Source organism: Dermochelys coriacea, chromosome 13 (assembly GCF_009764565.3).
Source record: "Dermochelys coriacea isolate rDerCor1 chromosome 13, rDerCor1.pri.v4, whole genome shotgun sequence".
NCBI classification, from domain to species: domain Eukaryota; kingdom Metazoa; phylum Chordata; order Testudines; family Dermochelyidae; genus Dermochelys; species Dermochelys coriacea.
The window spans coordinates 38,623,914-38,632,420 of NC_050080.1; the positions used below are offsets into that span (position 1 = coordinate 38,623,914).

At 55.3% G+C, this 8,507-nt stretch overlaps 1 protein-coding gene across 5 annotated transcripts in view; it reads left to right on the forward strand.

Moving 5' to 3' along the window:
* THTPA (thiamine triphosphatase) overlaps positions 1 to 8,507 on the forward strand; it is a 44,077-nt gene that overhangs the window by 2,698 nt on the left and 32,872 nt on the right. The gene's annotated exons all lie outside the window — the stretch shown is intronic.

Consider the following 8,507-nt stretch of genomic DNA (forward strand, 5'->3'; position numbering starts at 1 on the left):
AGTGGGAGTGGGGATGGGGATGTGTCTCGGTGCTGGGGGTTCCCGGGGGCTGGGATATAGTGGGTGGGGGGAGGGGCTGTGTCTCGGTGCTGGGGGTTCCTGGGGGCTGGGATATAGTGGGTGGGGGGAAGGACCATGTCTCAGTGCTGGGGGTTCCTGGGAGCTGGGATATATTGGGCGGGGGGAGGGGCCATGTCTCAGTGCTGGGGGTTCCCGGGGGCTGGGATATAACTGGGGCCCAGGGTTGTATCTCAGTGCTGGGAGTTCCCAGGGGCTGGGATACAGTGGGCGGGAGGGGGCCATATCTCAGTGTGGGAGTCCCAGGGGCTGGGATATAGTGGGGAGCCGGGGCTGTATCTCAGTGTGGGGGTCCCAGGGGCTGGGATATAGTGGGATGCCGGGGCCGTATCTCCATGCGGGGATCCCAGGGACTGGGATATAGAGGGGAGCCGGGGCCGTATCTCAGTGCTGGGGATCCCAGGGGCTGGGATATAGCAGGGTGCCGGGGCCGTATCTTAGTGCTGGGGGTCCCAGGGGCTGGGATATAGAGGGGTGCTGGGGCCGTATCTCATTGCTGGGGGTCCGAGGGGCTGGGATATAGCGGGGTGCCGGGGCTGCATCTCAGTGCTGGGGGTCCCAGGGGCTGGGATATAGAGGGGGGCTGGGGCTGTATCTCCGTGTGGGGGTCCCAGGAGCTGGGATATAGCACAGTGCTGGGGCCGTATCTCAGTGCTGGGGGTCCGAGGGGCTGGGATATAGAGGGGGGCCGGGGCTGTATCTCCGCACGGGGGTTCCAGGGGCTGGGATATAGCGGGGTGCTGGGGCCGTATCTCGGTGCTGGGAGTCCCAGGGCTTGAGATATAATGGGGGGGAGGGAAGAGGGCTGTGTATTGGTGCTGGGGGTTCCCAGGCGCTGGGATATAGTGGGGGACAAGTAGCCATGTCTGCGTTTGTGTCTGTTCCTCTCTGTCACGGAGTGTGGGAGAGTCAGGGCCCTGCACCCCCCTCTTCCTGCAATTCCCCGTGACTCTCAGCCAGCCAGTAAAATGGAAGGTTTATTAGATGACAGGAACACAGTCCCAAACAGAGCCTCTAGGTACAACCAGGACCCTCAGTCAGGTCCCTCTGGGGGGCAGGGAGCTTAGACCCCAGCCCTGGGACTCCCTCTGTTTCCCCAGACTACTCCAAACTGAAACCCCCTCCAGCTGTCTCACCCCACCTCCCCCTGGTTCCTCCTCCAGCCTTTGTCCAGATTCCCAAGCAAAGATGTAACCTGGCCCCAGCCCCCTCCGTGCTCATGTTACAGGCTCAGGTATCGTCCTTCAAGTCAAGTCATCCCCTGCTCTCCCATCCCCAATGCTGACACTCCCAGTAAAACTCCCTTGCGACACCCCCAGGTCAATACATCCCACTCCCTGCTGTGTCATGTCTCCCCCCTTTGAGACTGAATGGAGCGGGGTCACTCTGGCCCATGACCTGGGGAAGTTCAGGGCCCCCTCTCCGGGACAACACATCCGCTATCATGTTGGCACTTCCCTTCGCATGGACCACGTCCATGTCATAATCCTGCAGGAGCAGGCTCCACCTCAGGAGTTTGGCCTTGGCTCCTCTCATCTGGTGTAGCCAGGTCAAGGGAGAATAGTCAGTGTCCATGGTGAAGTGTCGCCCGAAGAGATATGGCTCTAGTTTCTTGAGGGCCCATACCATGGCCAGGCACTCCTTCTCGATGGCCGTGTAGTTTTCCTCCCAGAGTAGGAACTTCTTGCTCAGGTACACGATGGGGTGTCTCTCCCCCTTTTCATCCTCCTGCATTAACACCCCCCCCAGTTCCGTGTCTGAGGTGTCGGTGAATACCATGAAGGGCTTGTCAAAGTCTGGGTTTGCCACAACTGGGCCCCTGACCAGAGCCTCCTTCAGCGCCCAGAAAGCCTCCTGGCACTGCTTGGTCCAGACCACCTTGTCTGGCTTCCCCTTCTTGCACAGCTCAGTGATGGGGGTGGCTATGGCGCTAAAGTGGGGCACGAATCTTTGATAACATTCTGCCATCCCAATAAAGGCTTGGACCTGCTTTTTGGTTTGGGGGGCGGGCCAGTCTCTGATCACCTCTACCTTGGCTGGTTCTGGCTTTAGGCAGCCGCTCCCCACCCGATGGCCCAGGTAAGATCCTTCAGCCATCCCCACCTTGCACTTCTTCACTTTTACAGTCAGCCCAGCCTCCTGGAGTCGGTCCAGCATTTGTCTAACCTGGGACATGTGGTCCAGATGTCATCAATATACGCCAAGGCAAAACTCTCCATCCCCCTCAGTAGCTGATCCACCAGGCGCTGGAAGGTGGCCGGCGCTCCCTTGAGGCCGAAAGGCAGGGTCAGGAACTCAGAGCCCCAGAGGGTGATAAAGGCCGATTTCAGCCAGGCATCTGCATCCAGCGGCACTTGCCAGTAGCCCTTTGTAAGGTACATGGTGGTAAGGTATCGAGCTCCTCCCAATTTGTCTAGGAGCTCGTCAGGCCTGGGAATGGGGTAGGCATCAGATACAGTGATGGCATTGAGCTTCCAATAATCCACACAGAACCAGATCGACCCGTTCTTTCTGGGGACCAGCACCACTGGCGAGGCCCAAGGGCTGGCAGGTGGCTGGATCACCCCCAAAGCCAGCATATCCCTGACCTCTCTTTCCAGGTCCTGAGCAGTTTTCCCTGTGACTCAGAAGGGGGAGCATCTTTTCGGCGGGTGCGACCCTGTCTGTACCCGGTGGACAGTCAGATTAGTGCGTCCAGGCTGGTTGGAAAACAGCTGTTGGTATGGATGCAGCACCCCCCTGATCTCAGCTTGCTGGGCAGGGGTTAGCTGATCCGAGAGGGGAATTGTTTCCAGGGGTGAAACAGCTCTGGTCCCAGGGAATAGATCTATTAAAGGGTCATCTCCCTGCTCCTCCCAATGTCCACACCCAGCCAACACCACATTCCCCCAGCATAATACGGCTTCATCCTATTCACATGGTACACCCGGCGGTGGTGGGCTCGGTTCGACAGCTCCACCACATAGTTTACTTCATTTACCTGCTTGACAACTTTGAAGGGACATTCCCAGGTGGCCTGTAGTTTGTTCTTTCTCACAGGGCTGAGAACCATCACCTGATCCCCGGTGGCACAGGTGCGGGCCCACGCCGTGCGGTCATACCAGGCCTTCTGCTTCTTCTGGGCTCTGGCCAGATTCTCCCCGGCCAGGCCCATGAGTTCAGCAAGTCTCTTTCGGAAGATCAGGACATACCCCACCACTGACTCTCCATTGGGAGTGGCCTTCCCCTCCCATTCGTCTCTCATCAGGTCCAGGGGGCCCCTTACCCTCCTTCCATATAACAGTTCAAAAGGCAAAAACCCGGTAGACTCCTGGGGTACCTCCCTGTATGCGAACAGCAGGTGAGGTAAGTACTTGTCCCAGTCCTGCGGTGCTGGTTCATAAAGGTTTTCAGCATCATCTTTAGCGTCCCATTGAACCTCTCCACCAGCCCATTGGATTTGGGGTGATATGCTGAGGCCCAGTTGTGCTGGACCCCACATTTCTCCCACAAGCATCGGAACAGAGCTGACATGAAGTTGGATCCTTGGTCTGTCAAGACTTCCTTGGGGAACCCCACTTGGCTGAAAATGGTCAGCAGCGCATCTGCCACGGTGTCTGCTTCAGTGGAAGCTCAGGGCACTGCCTCGGGTTAGCGGGTGGAGAAATCTACCACCACCAGAATGTATTTCTTCCCTGACCGGGTCGTCTTGCTGAGAGGCCCCACTATGTCCATGGCCACCTTCTGGAAAGGTTCCTCTATGATGGGCAAAGGCCTCAAAGCCGCTTTCCCCTTGTCCCGGGCCTTCCCCACCCTCTGACAGGGGTCGCAGGATCGGCAATACTACCGGACAGTGGTAAAGACCCCAGGCCAGTAAAAGTTCTGTAGCAGCCTCTGCCCGGTGTGCCGGATTCCCTGGTGCTCTGAGAGGGGGATGTCATGGGCCAGGTACAGGAGCGTGTGGTGATACTTCTGGGGGAGCACCAGCTGCCTCCTGACCCCACAGGACTCCACTTCCCCTGGGGGAGCCTATTCTCGGTACAGGAACCCCTCCTCCCACAGGAACCTCTCCTCATGGTCTGTACCATACTGAGGTCGGCCAGGTCCCTGAGCTTCCGCAAGGAGGGATCTTTCTGCAACTCAGCCTGGAACTCAGCGGCTGGGGCAGGGATGGGGCCCGGTTCCCTCTCGCTGGCTGGATCTGAGGCCACAGCCTCTCTGAGCCACCCAATGCGCAGCCCCCTCCGCCTGCACAGCTCCACCAGGTCACTCTTAAGGCACTTCTTATACATCTTCCTGCTGGCCACTCGCAGATCTGTGTGCTCGCAGCTCCCCAAGGTTTCCAGGGAGAACCCCTAGTGTGCCAGCCCTTCTCCAGGTCACCACCTCTCTCCCAGGGTCTAGCCGCAGACTCCTCCGCCCCTTGGACCACTCGCTGCACTCCCGATGGGGACCCCGTTACTGCAACAGTTACATGCTGGCCTCATACTCCCAGGGGTTAAGCATAGCTCCTCCGCCCCCCAAAACTGCTCCTCTCTGAATCTTCAGCATGCCTGGTTCCCGTCAATCCCCCTTCGTTTTACTGCTCTGCAGTCACTTACTGCAGGAAGTGCCGTTCACGGGGTGCAGTAGATCCCACCACTGCTACCAGTTGTCATGGAATGTGGGGGAGTCAGGGTCCTGCACCCCCCTCTTCCTTCAATTCCCCGTGACTCTCAGTCAGCCATTAAAATGGAAGGTTTATTAGATGACAGGAACACGGTCCCAAACAGAGCTTGTAGGTACAACCAGGACCCCTCAGTCAGGTCCCTCTGGGGGGCAGGGAGCTTAGACCCGAGCCCTGGGGCTCCCTTCATTTCCCCAGACTTCTCCAAACTGAAATCCCTTCCAGCCATCTCACCCCTCCTCCCCCTGGTTCCTCCTCCAGCCTTTGTCCACTTTCCCAAGCAAAGGTGTTACCTGGCCCCAACCACCTCCTGGGCTCAGGTTACAGGCTCATGTATCATCCCTGAAGTCAAGTCACCCCCTGCTTTCCCATCCCTAATGCTGACAGTCCCAGTAAAACACCCCTGTGACACCCCCAGGTCAATCCACCCTGCTGCGTCACACTCTCGGGTATTCATCCATAATTCTCCTATGCATCCCATCACTCCCAGCATGGATATTGACTGGTTTCCAGCCCAACCCAGGTCCTTGTCCCATCCCACCTTCCCCCGTCTTTCCCCTGACCCGCGTTAGAGCCACTGGTCCAGTTTGCACAGAGCTGGTGTGCTATGAAATAGACACAAAAACAGTCTGTGAATTTGTGTCAATTTCTCCAGATACCTTTTGTCAACCTCCCACCTCAAAAACAATCCCAGGGAAATTGTGGCATTTTCTCTCATCGGTTCCCAACATTTTGACGTTTCGCTTTTGAACAACTTTTTTTCTCCCTTTCTCCTTAGTTCCATTCCAATAACCAATGAACAGGTCCGATTGGATGCAAATGGTCACAACTGATGCCAAACCTTTCAATTGTGTCCAAAAAACGCACTGTCTTGTGCCACCTGAACTCAACTTCTTTTGACTTTTCAACTCATTGAAAGTTTTGAAACAATTCATTTTCGTGTCCACCCAAAATGAAGATTTTGTTCAATTTTTCCAAATTGCCACCTGGATGATGTGTGTTCCACCCGTCTTTTCCTTCATGCCCCAAATCCTGTCCCCTTCCCTTCACCCTGAGAGTTTCCGCTTCCATCATCTCTATTTTTTCCATCATTTTCCCTTCTTTGAATCTCTCCCCATCTCTTTTCTCCTCCTCCCCAAAGACAGGTCCTTCTTCCCCTCCTTTGGCAAAAGATCCAATTGTTTCGGGTGGGAACTCCAGCGAAGAGAACAAGAAAGGCAGGGCAAGAGAATGAGCATCATGATCCGTCTGTTTCTGGGACACCTGGCACTGGCCGCTGTCAGAATACAGGATACTGGGCTAGACGGACCTTTGGTCTGACCCAGTATCTTATGTTCTTTTTACATTGGGGTCGTTTCATGGTTAATAACCTCAGGCCCCACAAAGGTGAATCCTTTCTGCCCAGCCATGGCACCAGTTGGGGTTCAAGATATTTCACCTTGGGTGTAAAATGATTGAGCTCTTAGGAGATTCTTGGGTACCACAATTCCCATCAACAGTGGGGTATCCGTGTCGACCAATGGTACTTACCAAAACAGCTATGACTGTGAGACCTGAGCATCTCACAACCTTTCCCCCATTTACTCTCGCAATACCCCTATTAGGTAGGGAACTGTGATTATTAGCAAGAAGGGAAACTGAGGCATGGAGCAGTTAAGTGAGTTGACCACGGTCATACAGGGAGTCTGGGGTGGATCAGGGGTTTGAACCCAAGTTTCCTGAGTGCCAGCCTGGTGCTAGATCTGGTAGAAAAATGATCTGATAGAGCAATAATCTTAAATAATCTAGTACTTAGTGTATGTATACATACAGAAATAGATTAAATCTTTTAATATTCTATGCTATATTCAATCATACAGAGCGATGGATGGGAATTGGATTTTCCGTTTATGGGAAATTGCTTAATTAAAAAACAAATGTGAAAAAACTGCAGGAAAACCAGTGTTCACAATTTCCCATTGAACGAAAAAAAATCACTTTGGGTGGATTGAAATGTTGGGGGCTTTTCCCCGATAAAATCAAAATACCCTGCTCGGCTGGCGAGCTTTTTGAGCGGGTTTAAAGGCACCCAATGGATTTTGTTTTGGAACATTTTCCCGCCGTCTCAAAACCGCGTCGTGGTTTCTTCCCTCCATGAAGTATTATCGAAACGGACAGGTCGGTTGAAATCTTTTCATTTCAACTAAAGTGGCATTTTTGGCCAACCACCCGTTCTGAGGGGCAAATTCACCACTCTGCTCCATCCATCACCTATCATACTGTATAATCCGATAGCGACTATTTATTTCTGGGCCCAAATCGGAAAGTTCGGTTGAACGGAATCACCCCGATCGACAGGGGATGGTTTTTCACTTGTCAAAGCAGAACAACTGGTGAGAGGCGCCAGCAGGGACTGAGGTGGCTGGGTCCAGGCTGTGTTGTGGGGGTGAGTCCTAAGGGGTAGAGCACTGGACTAGAGGACAGGACTCCTGGGTTCAATTCCGAGCTCTACCATTGGGTGACCTTGCGCCATACCTCAGTTTCCCCATCTGTGACGTGGAAGAGGACGATCCGGCCCCCTTGGGAAAGTGCTTCAAGATCTGCACATCTGGGTTCTTCAGCTCTTTGGTGTTGGTGGGGAGGGAAATATGGAGTGGATGGGGGAACCTCCCCCCCCACTGTACTCCTCCTGTCTCTTCCGTCTTCTCTTGCCCTCAGGTTAGAAAATGCCAGGTGGGCACTTTGGGGAAGGGGTTACGATGATGGGTGGGAGGAAGGGAGGGGGTGGGGCAGTAGGCTGGGATGAAGGGGGCTGAGATGGGAGGAGCCGGTGGTGGGAGGGTGAAGTTGTAGGGCAGGAGGGAGGGGAGGGGCATGGGGAGCTTGGGGCTACTACGGGGGGTGCATGATGGGGAATTGGGGGGAACTCCCCCCCGCCCGTATTCCCAAGACTATTTCCTGACCGCCCAGGGTAGCTGAGGCTAGATTTGGGGGGGGAGAGGGAAATAGAGCCAGGGTTCATTTTGGTGGGTCATACCAAAATGGCACCCAACTGGTTCCTCGCCATATGCCAATCCCCATAGGCCCACCTGCGTGCTCACCCCACCTCATTTTTGCCTCATAACCCATGACCCCCAGCTTCCACTGGCCCACCCACCTCCTTAGCCCCACCCCTTCCTCCGTTGACCCCTCCCACTTCCTTAGCCCCACCTCTTCTCTGCAGGGGAGGAGGCGGGGTCTGGAGAAGTATGTGGAGTCTTCTTATGCTCCCCCTCCTCCCCCACATGGGGCATGAGAGGTGGGTCAAAGAGAAAGGGGCGGGGTCAATTCTGGTCACAAAAAAAGAGGAACTAAGCGGGGGAGGGGGAAGAAGGGAACTAGGAGGGACTAATGGAGGAAGGGGTGGGGCTAATGGGGCTCTGTAGAGGAAGGGGTCGGGTGACAGGAGTAGCTCTTAGGAAGTGGGAGGGGCCAATAAGGGGAGGAGTTCAATTAAGGAAGAAGGGTTGGGGTAATTTAGGAAGGGGCGGGGCTAAGGAGGAAGAGATAGGGCCCAATGGGGAAAAGGGGGGCACGAGGGTGAAGAGAGGGGTTGGGGGGGCTCATGGAGAAAGGGGTGGGAAGGACGGGCCTAGGGAGGTGGCAATGGCAGAAGGGGCGGGTCTAATTGAGGAGGGGTGGGGCTTATGGCAAAAGAGGTGAGGTCAATGGGAGAACAGGGGAGTCTCTGCAGGAGGGGGGAGAGCAGGGAAAGGGGCTGAGGTGGAGGGGCAGAGCTAGGAAAGAAGTTATCCCAGAGGGGGAG